Source organism: Urocitellus parryii, chromosome X (genome assembly GCF_045843805.1).
Source record: "Urocitellus parryii isolate mUroPar1 chromosome X, mUroPar1.hap1, whole genome shotgun sequence".
Taxonomy (NCBI): Eukaryota; Metazoa; Chordata; class Mammalia; order Rodentia; family Sciuridae; genus Urocitellus; species Urocitellus parryii.
This window is the reverse complement of record NC_135547.1, coordinates 66,418,987-66,434,628: the sequence shown is the minus strand read 5'-3', so window position 1 is coordinate 66,434,628 and position 15,642 is coordinate 66,418,987.

Here is a 15,642-nt window from a genome sequence, read left to right as displayed (position 1 = left end):
GCCGCCGGACCTGTCCTAGTGGGTCCGGTCCGCGTTCCCCGCCGGCGCGTGTAGCTGCAGTCCCTTGGCTGGTTGCTGGGCCTGACCCGCCCGCCCGTGGCTTGCCGATTCGCCTCCCTTGCAGGCACTGGGGGAGGGGCCAGTTCCGCCCCTCAGCAGGCTTTGGGCCAGCTCTGCTCCTGTTCACAGTCCCGCCTACCTGCAGACACTGGGGGAGGGGACGGGCCTAGCCCTCAGCCGTCCGCCGCCGGACCTGTCCTAGTGGGTCCGGTCCGCGTTCCCCGCCGGCGCGTGTAGCTGCAGTCCCTTGGCTGGTTGCTGGGCCTGACCCGCCCGCCCGTGGCTTGCCGGTTCGCCTCGCTTGCAGGCACTGGGGGAGGGGCCGGATAAAGGCCATTTTCAACATACCCAAAGCCAACACAATACTAAATGGATAAAAATAAAAAGCATTCCCTTTAAAATCAGTAACAAGACAAGACTATCTCCTCTCACTACTCCTCTTTAATATAGTCTTCAAAACATTAGCCAATCAGGAAAGAAAATGAAATCAATTGGATACAAATAGGAAATGAAGAAATCAAACTATCTCTGTTTGCCAACAATATGATCCTATATATAGAAGACAAAAAAAAACTCCCCCAGAAGACTTCTAGAGATTATAAATGAGTTTAACAAAGTGGCAGGATACAAGATCAATACCCATGAATCAATAGTGTTCCTATACTTGAAAAGTGATCCATCAGAGGGAAAAATCAGAAAAACCATCCCATTCACAATAACCTCAAAAAAAATTAAATACTTTGTAACTAATCTAACTAAGGACATAAAAGATCTCTACAAAGAAAATTATGGAATATTGAAGAAAGAAATTGATGAAGACCTTAGAAGATGGGAAGACACCCCATGTTTTTGGATAGACAGAATCAATATGAAATATGAAGAGTCCTTGGAAAACTGAGAATGGAACCACCATTTGACCAGCTATCCCATTCCTCAGTCTATACCCAAAGGACTTAAAAACAGAATACTATAGGGACACAGCCACATCAATGTTTATAGCAGTACAATTCACAATAGCTAAACTGTGGAAGCAACCTAGATGCCCTTCAGTAGATAAATAGATAAATAAACTGTGGTACATATACACAATGGAATATTACTCAGCATTAAAAGAGAAAAAAATATGGCATTTGCAGGTAAATGGATGGAGTTAGAGAATATCATGTTAAGCGAAATAAGCCAATCTCAAAAAAACAGGAGCTGAAAGTTTTCTGTGATAAATGGGGGCAGGTGGGAAGAGTTGAGGAACTTTGGTTGGGGCAAAGGGGAAGGAAAGATGGTGGAATGAGACAGACATGGTTACCCTAGGTACATGTATGATTGTACAAATGGTGTGATGTTACTTCATGCACAACCAAAGAAGTAAAAAATTCTGCTCCATTTGTGTGCAATGAATCAAAGAGCTTTCTACTGTTTTGTATAACTGATTAAAACTAATAAATTTTTTAAAAAGAAGGGCATGGCAGTGGAAAGCAGCTTAGGTCAGGGCAACAAGGAAGCAGAAAGAGAGTTCTGCTCACCAGAAACAAAACAGAAACCCCAAAGTCACATCCCTAATGACCTACCCACTCCAGCCACATTCTATCTGCCTGAAATTATTGTCTAGTCAATCCATATCAGTGATTAGTTTACATGTCTCATAATCTAATATTTCACCTCTGAAATTTCTTGCATTGTCTCACATATGAGCTTTAGAGGGATACCACATATCCAAATCATAAGAATGTTGCAGTAGGAGAACAGAATTGGATTTAACTTTTTTGCAAACAGTTTTTCTGGGCATGCTGATGTACGATTATAATCCCAGTGACTCAGGAGGATTAAGCAGGAGGATTACAAGTTTGAGGCCAGCCTTAGCAATTTAGTAAGTCCTTGATCAAGTTATCAAAATCCTGTCTCAAAATATAAAATTAAAAAGCTGGGGGATGTAGCTTAGTGGTAAAGCTCCCTTGGATCAATCTCAAGTATAAAAAAAATAAGTAAAAATATAATGGACTGAGAATGTAGCTCAGTTATAAAATGCGCCCAACTTCAATTCCCAGTACTTCAAAAAATAAATAAATAAAAATAAACAAAGCATTTTGTATTATAGTTTTAGGGGTAAAGCTTTAGGAACTATGGTTCAGGGGAAGATAATACACCATTTATGAATTGCAGTACAAAGATAGAGGCCTCAGCATGTTCCAGATTTGATTTGATGAGATTTGGAGTCAGAAAATTATCAGTACAGTCATTTCATGCCCTCATATTCACTCCTTTACCCAAGTCACTTTCTTGTTTTGAATTAGCAGAAAGGAAGGAACAATGAGTGTTAGAAGGTTGTAATGTGACCTTGGGTGGAGGAAACAAATGAGTTCCTAATAGCCACTGGAATAATGGAAACATGTAGTCCTTGAAGAACTGCCACATAATCTATTTGATGATATTCAGTAACAATCTCACATTGGCATATTATGTGATAAATGAGGAACACCCCCTCCTACCCTTATTTTCAAAGGTGGGGATACAAGAGCAATATTGAAACTAAATGATGACATCCTTGGGTTAATATCTCAAACCCTAAGTCATTTTGTCCTAAATTTGAACATACAGGGGAAAGTGTCTTTTATAAATTATCTGTAGTAGCCAAGTTCTTATTTCTATTTTGCACACACATATTTCTGGATACCACAAATAATTCTTTCACACTATTATTGGTGGTTGACTGAGATCTGGTAAAGGTGTGAATTAAGGGTGATGGTGAAAAATTATCAGAAGAAAATGGCATTCCTCTAAGTTATCATTTTTGTTTTGTTTTGAAATTTTCAATTGTATGTATAATGGGAAAATATTTAAAAGATGCTGAAACAAATGCTAAACTTAATCAAAAGCTAATTTAACTTTAAAGGAAATCTGATTTTATTAGTTTATTCTTATTCAAAGCATTATACATTTTAATACCTTTATTGAAATACAACTTAAAGTTCATTTTTTAATATGTACATTTCAATGGTTTTCAGTTTATTTACAGAGTTGTGCTCTTTGAAGTGATGAACATGATTGATAAAATCTTAACCAAATTAACCAAAAGGAGAGAGAAGACCCAAATCCACTCAAAGTGGATCAAAGACCTAGGAATTAGACTAGAAACACTGCAACAGTTAGGAGAAAACACAGGGTAACACTCCACCATGTCAGTATAGGCATTGACTTCCTAAATAAAACTCAAGAAAGAAAACAAAGAATTAATAAATGAATGACTTCAAATTAAAGCTTTTACACAGCAAAGAAAAGCATTAAGGACATGAAGAGACAACCTACAGAATGAAAAAAAAAATATTGCCAATTACTCTTCCAACAGGGGAAATGTTTGACATTCTGAAATCCATAAGTAACATAACTTTTTAGTTTGGAAAGTTCAAAAAGAAGAAACTAAGAGCAAACACAAGGAAGGAAATAGTATAGAGACAAAAGCTGAAATAAATAAAATAAGAACCACAAAAGCAATAGAGAATATTAATGAAACTAAAAATTGACTATGAAAAGATAACAAAATTGACAATATTTAGCTACACTAATGGAAGAAAATGAACAGAAAAACATTCAAATTATTAAAATCAGGAATATAAGACAGAACATAATTACGTACCTCAAAGCAAACAAAAAGATTATTAGGGAATAATAAAAAATGGTGTATTAGTCTGGTAGGGCTCTTATAACAAAATATCACAAATTTGGTAGCTGAAACAATAGAAATTTATTTTCTCATAGTACTAGAGGCTGAAAGTAAGATCAGAGCTCCTAAGAGACTGGCTTTTCCTAAGTCCTCTCTTTTTAATTGGCAGATGTCAGGGAAGGGTGGGAGGGTGGTATCTCTTATAAGGACCCTGTCACCACCAATCATATGAGACTAGAGTGTCACTCTTGTGACTTCATTGAACCTTAATTTGCTCCTTAAAGGCCCTATCACCAAATGATAGTCCCATGGAAGATTAGAGTTGATATCCAGTATGGAAATTAGGGGAAGTCAGAATTCTGTCTATAACAAAGAGATACAAATTAGATAACTTACATGAAATGAACATTTCCTGGAATGACATAAACTGCCAAAACTAACTAAAATTCATAAAAAATCTGGATAGACATATAACAAGAGATTGAATCAGTAATTAAAAAAATTCCACGAAGAAAATACCAGTCATAGATGGATTCACTGGTGAAACCTACCAAATATTAAAAAAAAAATTAACACTAATCCTTCATAAACTATTGTAGAGAGTAGAAAAGAAAGAAAGACCTTCTAGCCCACTTTAAGAAGCTGGTATTAGGGCTGGGGATGTGGCTCAAGCGGTAGCGCGCTCGCCTGGCATGCGTGCGGCCCGGGTTCGATCCTCAGCACCACATACCAACAAAGATGTTGTGTCTGCCGAGAACTAAAAATAAATAAATATTTTTAAAAAAAGAAGAAGCTGGTATTAGACAGAAAAAATTACCAAAAATACTAGTAAACCAGATCTAGTTCTCTCTCTCTCTCTCTCTCTCTCTCTCTCTCACACACACACACACACACACACACACACACACACACACATGCAGGCGAGATTTGTCCTAGAAAAGTGGGTTGGTTTAAATGTGAAAATTAGTGTAATACATAACACTAACATAATAAAATAAAAGCCATATGATCATTTCATTAGAATCAGAATAAAACATTTCACAAAACTCAACACCATGATAAAACTTGAAGCAAAATAAAGATTGATGGAAACTTCTTCAATAGATGTCATAATGAATACCAATGAAAATTCCATACCTAAAATCATATTTAAATGTGAATTATACAGTGGTTTCCCCTTATGATCAGGGGATCCCTATAAGACAGAATTTCTGTTCTTCTTCTATTCAGCATTGTCCTGCAGGTCGTACCATGGGCAGTTAGTTAAGAAAAGGGGAAAAATCATCCAGAGTAGAAAAGGAGGAGAAAAACCAAGCTGAGTGCTTTGACTCATGCCTTTAATCCCAGCAAATGATGAGACTGAAGCACAAGAATCACAAGTTCAAGGATGTATCACCACACCCTGTTCCTTGATGTCTTTGGTTTTGGTATCAGGATGATTCTGGGATCAGAAGAATGAATTTGGGAGTGTTCCCTCCTTTTTTATTTCATGGAATAATTTGAGAAACATTGGCATTAGTTCTTCTTTAAAGGTCTGATAAAAGTCAGCTGAGAATCCATCCAGTTCCAGGGTTTTCTTTGTAGGAATTCTTCATTTTGATGCTTCAGTCTCATTACTTGCTATTGGTTTGTTTGGGTTTTCTATATCCTCTTGGTTCAATATGGGTAGGTCATGTGTGTCTGGAAATTTATCAATATCTTGTATATTTTATAATTATTGGAATAAAATTTTTCAAACTATTTCCCAGTGACCATCCATAATTCAGAAAAGAAACTGTAATAATTCTTTTGATTTCTGTGAGGTAATTATGTCCTGTCTTATATTCCTGATTTTAATAATTTGAGTCTCTTTCTCTTCATTGTTTCCATGAGTGTAGCTGAAGTTTTGTTCATTTTATAGATTTTTTCATGGAGCTAATTTTTAGTTTCATTAATATTGTTGCTTTTGTTATTTTATTTCAGCTCTCCTCTTATTTCCTTCCATGCATTGCTTCTAATTTTCTCTTTTCTAATTTACTAAGCTGAAATTTGCATTATTGTTTTTAGAACTTTTTATATAGAAGTATTTTTAATTATTTACTTCCTTTTCAAATTTTCCCCAGTTCCTCCTGTTGTTGGTTTCTAATTTCATTACACTGAGGCAAGAGAACATAATTTGTATGAATGATTCCAGCACTTTTTAAATCTACTGGAACTTTTAAAAATGCTTTGAACGTAGCATATTACAGAAAATATGTTTAGAAAATGTGCACTTGACAAAAATGTGAATTCTGCTATTTTGCGAGTGAAACATTCTATACATGTCTTTCAGTAGGGAGTATAACGTTCACACCTTTTGTATCCTTGTTTTTCTTCTTAGTAATCTTATCCATTATTGAAAGTGAGACATTGAGTCTCAAATATTAAACTATTTTCCCTTCAATTCTATTACTTTTGATGCATGTATTGGGGGCTCTCTTCTCAGGTGCATATACAATTCATAATTTTTATCTCCCTGAGAGACTGACACTTTTTTTTTTAAGAGAGAGTGAGAGAGGAGAGAGAGAGAGAGAGAGAATTTTTTTTTAATATTTATTTTTTAGTTCTCGGTGGACACAACATCTTTGTTGGTATGTGGTGCTGAGGATCGAACCCGGGCCGCACGCATGCCAGGCGAGCGCGCTACCGCTTGAGCCACATCCCCAGCCCCTGACACTTTTATTATTATAAAATGTAACTCCCTAACTCTTTTGTCTAAAGTCAAATTTGCTTATCTTATTAGACCCTTTTTATTTTTGCAGGTTGCATTTTTTGCAGTCCTTATACTTTTCATCTATTTATATTTTTTGAGCTAAAATATTATCTCATTTAATAGCATATAGTTAGATTTTGGGTTTTGGATTGTAAAAACTACCTTGTGATGGACTTACTTAATCCACTCACATTTGATGTTATTATTTACATGGTTGATTCTCCTCTGTCGTTTTTTTCATTTCACTTTATCTTATGACCATGTTGTTGGAAATTGGAATTTTAGATAATGCTTTGTAGCAACTCTGGGTACTGACGACCCCCATCTGGGGACCCGAAATTTTTTATTGTTTATATGTTTAATGATTAACTGAATTTTTAAAAATTCTCTTTTCCCTCCCAGTTGGTGAGAGACTAATGTTGTTACTCAGGGAGACTCAACCTCTTATATGCCCACATTCTCCCAGGAAGGTCACGGTTTGAGTAGAGTTCTTTTTCCCACCTTTTGAAATCCATTAATTACAGGTTGATTGTTCAACTGCTTTCAACATCATCTTGTGGCATAAAAATATAAATGAATACCATCAAATTCTGGCTCATTTAAAGAAGTCTTTGAAGTCCATGGTTTTTTTTTTTTTCACCCTTGGAAAGCATCTCCCAACTATCCTATTTCCCACTTCTTCCCTACAAACTAGCCTGTCTACAGTTTAACTTGTATCTTGAACCCCTATCACTGACCTTTCCCCACAATCTCTTTTGTTCTTAAGAACACTCTCAGGCCTGTTATAAATGAAATCAGAAACTGTTTCATGGTCTGCATCCTCCCACAAGCAAAGTATCTTGAGTCAAGGCTTAAGGATAGGTGATGAAGACAATGGCAAGCTTCTCTCTGACATCACACCCCCCATTCTAAGGAATGAGTAGTTAGTGGGGGTAGGGCAGCAGCCTGAAGTCTTCTGGCATTAAACAACTATTTCATGAGCCCAGGCAATGGTGATTAGGGCTTGTCATCTGAGCCTGAAACACCAAAGAGAAACATCTTAATTCAAAGAGGGGTAACTTGAAACGACGACAGGGATCCCATCTGTCAACCTCAATTATTAGACGTTAGCTTCAGCATTACTAGCATGGGGAAGAGGAATGAATAATTAAGATGCCAACCTATCAGGAAGAAAGCCCATGGCATGGGGCCTAAGGGAGGAGTTGTTCTGTTCTCTACAATAGTAGTCTATAGTGAAGTCTGGGACAGAAGCGGTACGAAAGAGCTGCCTTGTTCAAATACTAGATTCTCACCTTTCTTAATGAGTTTTCATAAAAGAAGTTTCTTCTATTTAATGTTTGTTCTTTGGACCATTTCCAAAGGCTACAAGTGGTTGTAAAAACTACTTTCCTCCAGTTTCACTGAGAAGTGAGTCATCAGAACTCCTTAAACTGTCATACTATTAATCTTTTCAATTGCTTTTTTTTAACACTTCCTAAGATGTTCAGTCTTCCCTTATTAAAACTGAAGCCTTCAAAGGCAGATCATGGGATACTTGTATTCAAATAAGCAATTTTTACCAGTAGGATAGAGGGCTTATCAAGATTCTAAAAAAATTGAGACTTCAAGAAAAATGTTTTGGAGATTAGGAAGATAGATAAGGTATAGTACAGAACTGTGAGTCCCTTTTAATGTTCAATTCAGTCTTGTACAGTTAAAGACAAGTGAAACTAAGGGAAAATAAGCGACTTGGTCAGAGCCACTCAGTAAATTTCTGACACAGCTATGACTAAAACTAGTCCAATGGGTGGTAGTATATATAACATTTAGGCACACGGGCTTTGGAAATAGATCCATTTGTTATCAGTGGGACCTTTGCATCTCTGCGCCTGTTTCTTCATCTGCAAAATGGAGTTAACATCAATAATGTTCCTAATAGGTTTGAAACCTCAGGAAACATTATTACTAATATAATTCTGACATTGAATTGCTACTATCACCACTAATAATCCCTCTGTGAACTCCCTACCTCCCCCCGCCCCAAAGAACAGAAATCTCACAGGCTTTCACATTTGTTTCCGCCGTTGTGGAACTGAAGTTTCTGTTTGGAGGCATTTATACCCAAACACAGAACACTCAAATTTTTTATTCCTTATTAACCCTTCAAACCCCATTACCTTCTCTTTTCTAGTTGAGATGAATTTTAAAAGATCCCAAGTGTCTTTCTTCATGACCTTTCTTAGGCCTCACCAAAACGATGGTACTTAACTGTAGGTCAGGCTACTACCATATAAAGACCAAGCATACATCACCATGTCACTGAATAGTGTCTAAAAAATTTCTGATATAGATTTCTAGTTTATATTTTCCTAATGTAATCAGGGAGCCAAGCTTTCTCTGTTCTATTTTGAGGATTAAAATAAACCAGAAACCAGACAGTAAGCCCTAAGAAAATTTGTACACCTTTCTATCTCCTTTTTGATTTTTTACCAAAATAACTCAATAATCTGTCTTCTGGAAAGCAATACTTCTCTTCCTCATATAAGGTTCAGAATAAGTAGAAAGTGTTTAGAAGAAAAAGTGGCATTATGAAATATGAGAGAGTCCCACCCCACCTGCCTAACAAGCAAGCTGGCCTAGCAATAGATCCTATCGCCCTTTACTCCAAAGTATTCCCACCAACAGAATGGCACCGTTCCCCATCACTTCTGCTGCCACCGCTCCAGTCCAGCTTCAGTATCTCCCCTGGGATTACTCTAAGAGCCTCCTGACTGATGTCACTACTTCTATTCCTGCCCCTGCAATCTGCTTACTGGACCAGAGTGCTGCTTTTCAAAAAAAAAAGTCAGAAGATGTCTCTCCTCTGCTCAGAACTCTGCATGGCTCACATCTCACCCAGGAGAGAAGCCCAAGTCCTCACAATGACCTTCCCTGCTCCAGTTCCTTTGAGCCTTTATCACGGTCTACCATGCTCCACATTTTACGTATATTGTCCTGTCTTTCCCATTTCAAAATAAGCTCCAGCAGGGCAGGGATTTTTGTGTTCCTTTTGTGCTGCTGTGTCTCCAGGGTATAGAATACTGTCTGGAACCTATTAGGCGCTCAATATTTTTAATGAAATGAAAAAAAAAGAAATATGAATGAGATCAATGTAAATGTCATGAACCAAGTTCAAGTTCAGCACACCTAATGGCTTTTAAAATCCATTCCAAAACCTTGAGAATAAACAGTGAATGTTTTGACTTTAAGTACTTGAATTTTTCCCATAATAATATACCAAGGGTTCGAGTTAACTGTAGTGTATCTATAAGCCTATTCAAAGCCTTACCAATCACCACCCTGTCCCAATCTTAAATAAGAAAAAAAAGCCATTAAAATTATTCAATAGGATTGAATATGAAAATTGAGATAGTAAATGTCTTTTTTGGATCTTGGATCAAAAAATAAATGAGTGCAAAGATGGAGTGAAATTAGATAATGAACAAAATTCAGAAGTAGTTCAAAGAACATATATGTTTCCACATATACACAATTCCAAGGAGTAGGGTTCTCTGGTGCACACCTATAATCCTAGCTACTTGGAAGGCTGATGCAGGGGGATTGCAAGCCTAAGGCCAGCCTAGCCAATTTAGTGAGACCCTATATCAAATAAAACAATTATTCAGCCATAAAGAAAACTAAAACTATATATTTTCAGGAAAATGGATGGATATCAAAACATTATGTTAAGCAACATAAGTCAAAATCAAGGGGTTGTATGTTTCCTCTCATATGTGGAAGTTAGAAGAGGAAAAAAGAAAAGACAGGTACAGGGATCTAATGAAAATCAAAGAGAGATCAGTAGAGTACACAAACCAGAGGAGGAAGAAGAAAAGGAAGAGGGGAAATGGAAATGATATCAGCCAAAATTATATTACAAAATTGTGTGCATGTACAAATATGTAACAATTCCCGTCATTATGTACAATTATAATGCACCAAAAATATATGGGAGAGGCTGGGGTTGTAGTTCAGTGGTAGAGCTCTTGCCTAGCATGTATGAGACATTGGGTTCATTCTCATCCCCGCATATAAATAAAATAGTTCTATCAGCAACTCAAAAATATATTTTTTTAAATATGGAAAAAAGGATTGAGAATGTAGCTTAGAGGTACAGTGCTTACATTATATGCATATGGCCCAGGGTTCTATCCCCAGCACCAGAGGCAGGGATGGAAGTTGGGAAATGATCCCACAAGTCTTGAGGGATGATGAATGTCTATTATCCTATCTAGAGACTGGGATAGGAGGATCCAAAATTCTAGGCCAGCCTGATCAACTTGTTAAGACACTGTCTCAAAAAATAGAAGGGTATGCTGGGGTTGTAGCTCAGTGGTATAGAGTGTTTGCCTAGTATGTATGAGATACTGCATTCAATCCTTAGCCATAAAAAAAATTTAAAAAAATAAATCTTTAGCCATAAAAAATAAAGAAAACAAAGGTATTGTGTCCATCTACAACTAATTTTAAAAAAATGTAAAAACGGCTGGGAATGTGGCTTAGTGGTAGAATACCTGTCTTTCATGCAGGAACCCTTGGGTTCAATCATCAGTACAAAACAACAAACAAAAACAAAACTGTAAATTAAACCCAGGGATGAAGTCAGGAACTTTGGCATATTCACTGAGAAGTGTATTTGAAACATATTTTCTCTCAGATGAAAAAAGATGTTCTAGGTTTTGCCCTTGAAATGGAGCATAGTATGAACAGAATTAACTGATCCACTTTGTATCACACACTGTAAAGCATACTTGTGTTGTTTATCAGCAGAATTATTCCTCACTATAAGAGTAAATTCTCTATACTTTTCTTGGATGTTTACTCTTGTGCAAGCGTGTGTTAAAACACACACTTTTAAGAGACTGATTACTTTTTCTACTTCCAACCTAGAATCTTTAAAACTATAGTCTCTACCATCTCCCACTAGTAAGTAGCATGAAGACTCATACCACAAAGTCATCTTATATTAAATTATTTAAGCAAGAAACAAAGGGAAGTATGATTTTTAGGATGCACATGCAGGACTTACCAGTCTGTTTCATAGAAATTGGAAAGGAGGAAAATAGAACCAAATACCTATTAACAGGTATAAAAGCTAAGACTAAAAACCTGAAGGAATCGAGACTATTCTATTTAATGACCATATAGAATAAGGAAAATTATTTAATATTACTGAAACTCATTTTTTTTTTCATCTGAACATAGGAGTTGACTAATAATGGTAGTGTCATTCTGGTAACTGAAACTATGGTTGAGGTATGAACTTTGTGAACTGCCCACCTCTTTAGATGATTACAGTTATTGGCAAATAGAAAGTACTCAGTAAACGTTGAATAAAGAACACACAAATGAATGAGTATGGGAAGAAACATTCTAGTCTTCTTTTAACCATTTCTTATCACTAATATAGAACATAGACTATAATCTCCTGAAGTAAAAATCTTCAATGAAGGAGATCACCATACAAATCAAGAAAAAGAATTCAACTCATTTCAGACTTGTGATAATTTCTACTTTTATAATTATAATCAAAGTAATAGAAGATTAGTATTTTTAGTGTGGAAAACTTGTGGTAATTACCAGTCTTAAATTTGTGAAGCAATTGGAAAGCAAAAACATACCTACCATAAGTTTGAACTATTGTTTTGCCTTAGTAACTACTTTTCTTTACCGTGAGAACTACAAACCACATTTAAAATACAAATGGCCAACCTCCAAAATGGAAAGAATTTGGTAATTTAGTGACTATGGGAATGTCAGGGGCATATTTTCTGATCTACAGGGTTAGACTAGAAACGATACACATTTTTATACATGAGATTGGCTTAATTTGTAAATTAAAATTTAACCTAAGGAAAGAATTCAGAACTACTTCATTATTAATATTTTAGATGAACAATACCCAAGGGTAACAAAACATTCCCCTAAAAATCAGCCATTATACAATCTGGGATGGAAGTTTCATTTTAACATGATATTCTAAGCTTTTGTAAAAGGCTAAAAGGAAAAAGAAACACTGTAAGATAGTTTTACTACCTTAAATTATTTCACAGATTAGACAAAATTACCAATATAAATAAACCTGCTACTATACAACTTTTAATTAGAATTGCAATAAAATAAAAGTCAATCACAAAACATTCCTAAGAACAAATAAACCTCACCAACTAATATGAATAACCTAAATTAAGCAATTTGACATGTTTTTATTTCTTAATATATTTACTACAAAGCTTATCAAATTGAAAAAAAACGTAAGGACACTGAGAAGACAAGTTAGCAGTTCAAAATTTACAAATGAATAAAGGATAAGTTTTAAAAGTTTTCAATATCAAATTAAATATTAATCTGTTAATAATCATTGCTTAAGTATCTATTAGATATTTGTAATCTGAAGGTGAGAACCAAGTTTATTAAAGTAATTGCCAGAGCTGGCAAAGGAAAAGCTATTAGAGTTACAAAGAAGTGCAAGAAAAAGAAACATTTTCTCCAGAACTTCAGGAAAAAAATTAACACCATAAAAACTTCATTTTACTTAATATTATATTTGGTCTATCAGCATTATGCAGCATTAAAAACAACTGAGAAAGAAAATTAAGTATATGGGCTTAAAATATACCTTAAAAATCTCATTTTTAAAAAATCAAATAGCAGGCTTAATATATTAGCATCAATTTATTTCGTGCATGTTTGGAATGTATTTTTTAAATAGATGCAAATAATTGAGTGAAAGGGAAAAGAGCACTTTTTTCTTGAACTTCTCAACTAGGAAAAAATGGATCTTCTGAATACTGGTTTTGTCATAAAAATACCTTTAACTTTTCTACTTAAAAAAATCTAGAGGGTAAGAAAACATGAAAGCCTGTGAACAAAGAGTTTTTAATGTAAATTATACATCTTAAAAGAGGGGCTACCTTTAGCCAACCAAGCAACTAAACAAAATACCAATTTATTCCCACCTTAGTCTCTAAATATTGTGAAAAATCTGGCTAGTGTGATAGCCATTGGATCTGATACCAGAAGATAAAGGTGATAATTTTATAAATACCTTATTTGTTTAATCTAAGCACACAATAGAATAGTATAAAAAATACAGTCCAGTCTTTAGGCAGCTTATCTTGAACCTGGTAGAATTCTTGACTTTGGGAGAAAGAGTGTTCATAATGTATAAATTCAGACTTTGGATAAATGTTCCTGTTAGGGCACTCAGATCCTGAGCATGTCTCACCTGACTTCTGTTCCTACTGCACTTACATGTAATTAAAGCACCATTTGCAATATAGTTAAGCTTTGCAGGAAATTTGACCATAAAAAATGCCAGGGATTCATAGCTCAACTGTTAAAATTTATAAACATATAAACCATAAATATGTTAGAAATCTATTCACTTCAAAAAGTTCTATTAAACAAAATTGACTAGAGATCTGCAGGCTGTTACTTAAGGCATCAGGCAGCCCATATTTAAAGTGTATCACATATATTACCTTAAAGTCACCAAAAGTATATTTGCTATGATTAAGGGAAAACTCTTTTCTTGTATAGAAATCACCCCAGTTTTTTAGATAAAAAAACATAATAATAAAATATTCTATGACAAAGAAACAAGAAAGGAAAGATTGAAGAGTTACATGTTATAATCTCTAAAGCAGGATAATAGAAAGGTAACTCCATTATTTCTTTCTTCTTGTTAATTTATCTCTGGTACATGAGTTAAGGCATAAAGCAGCAAGAGTGCAATTGATTCCAAACAACTTGGAATTTTATTGTAAACATCCCATAAAGAATGGCAACAAATTAATCGATTTTTGTCTTTGAAGGTAATTGCTTAATAATGACTGACAACTGCCAAACAAAACATCTTTTATAAACCAAGCCAGTTTAGTTTACCTTGTTTTCTTAAAACTAAATTTTAGTTTAATGGACATTTTGCCCATATACAATATCACATTGACTATTAACTGAATGATTTTCCATCTTTAAATTTATGGATACTAAGAACAAAGTACAGTTTTGTTAATACTGTGTAAAGGATTACAAAAGACAAGAATGATAAGTTACAGGACAAAGAAATAAATTACTGATTGCCATCACCACAGTATTATTTAAAGAATTAACATTTGTAGTACTGCCTAATATGTATTTGGTGACATGTAAAAACACATTTCCCAACTGGGTTTGTAAATAATTTGTATGTGATTTTAAGCCAATTAACAATGGCAATTTCTATGTTATCAATAATTTTAGCTTTCTAGAAAATACTTATCATGCTTCTCTATGTCAAAGTATCAAATAATAGATTCAGTTAAAGATGGTAAAATAACAAATGGGCATACACATAAAAAAACCCACCTTATTTCTAAACTGCAAGGCCGTTCTACTGCACTTCTCCCATCAATCAAAAAATTTCCAGTCTTGCTGGAATACACTAATTTAGGTGCAGTCTATTGCAGATAAGTAAGTGTGGATAAAAGCAATCAGGAGAGGAAAGACAAAAAAGGAAATAATTAAGGATAAGGCTATATAGGAAATAAATATCAAGAAACCTGAGTGCTATTAATATTCCACAAAAATACAGCACCATGAAAAAAATTTAATTTTACATTGGATTACCAAAACTTGGTAAAGAAATTGCTAAAATATAAAAAACATGAAAATATTTTCACATCTATTTTCAAAACAGGCCTTAAATCTCAGAATATTCTATTTTTAGTAAAGTGTTAGCCTCATGTACCACAAAAATGTTGGGGATGGGGCTAGAATTTTTAAAAATATGGACTTTAAACAGCAAAAGTCCTAACTCTTCACCCAGAACTATTCATTTTTCAACTCAAAATGTTATACTTATTTAAGACTGGACATCATAGTATACTAAATATTACTCATTAATTCTCCTTTTTGTGAATGAGAGTATTCCAAATTTGAAGACAAGTACCAGTTGGCAAATGTGCACAAAATGATTCCAAAGATGTAAAAGTGAATAATTAAGTGTTTATCATTTCCACAATCATACAAATTTTGAAAAATGCTCAAAAAGTGTTATCAAAAAGTTAGAAGTGGCATTCACATCTTTCTCTTTCACTCTATTATTGTCTGATGACAATCTACAGAATTAAAACAAAAGTAACAAAAGTTAAGTCACTCAAAATTTCTTCAAAATACTGGAAGGCTGAGTTAGATA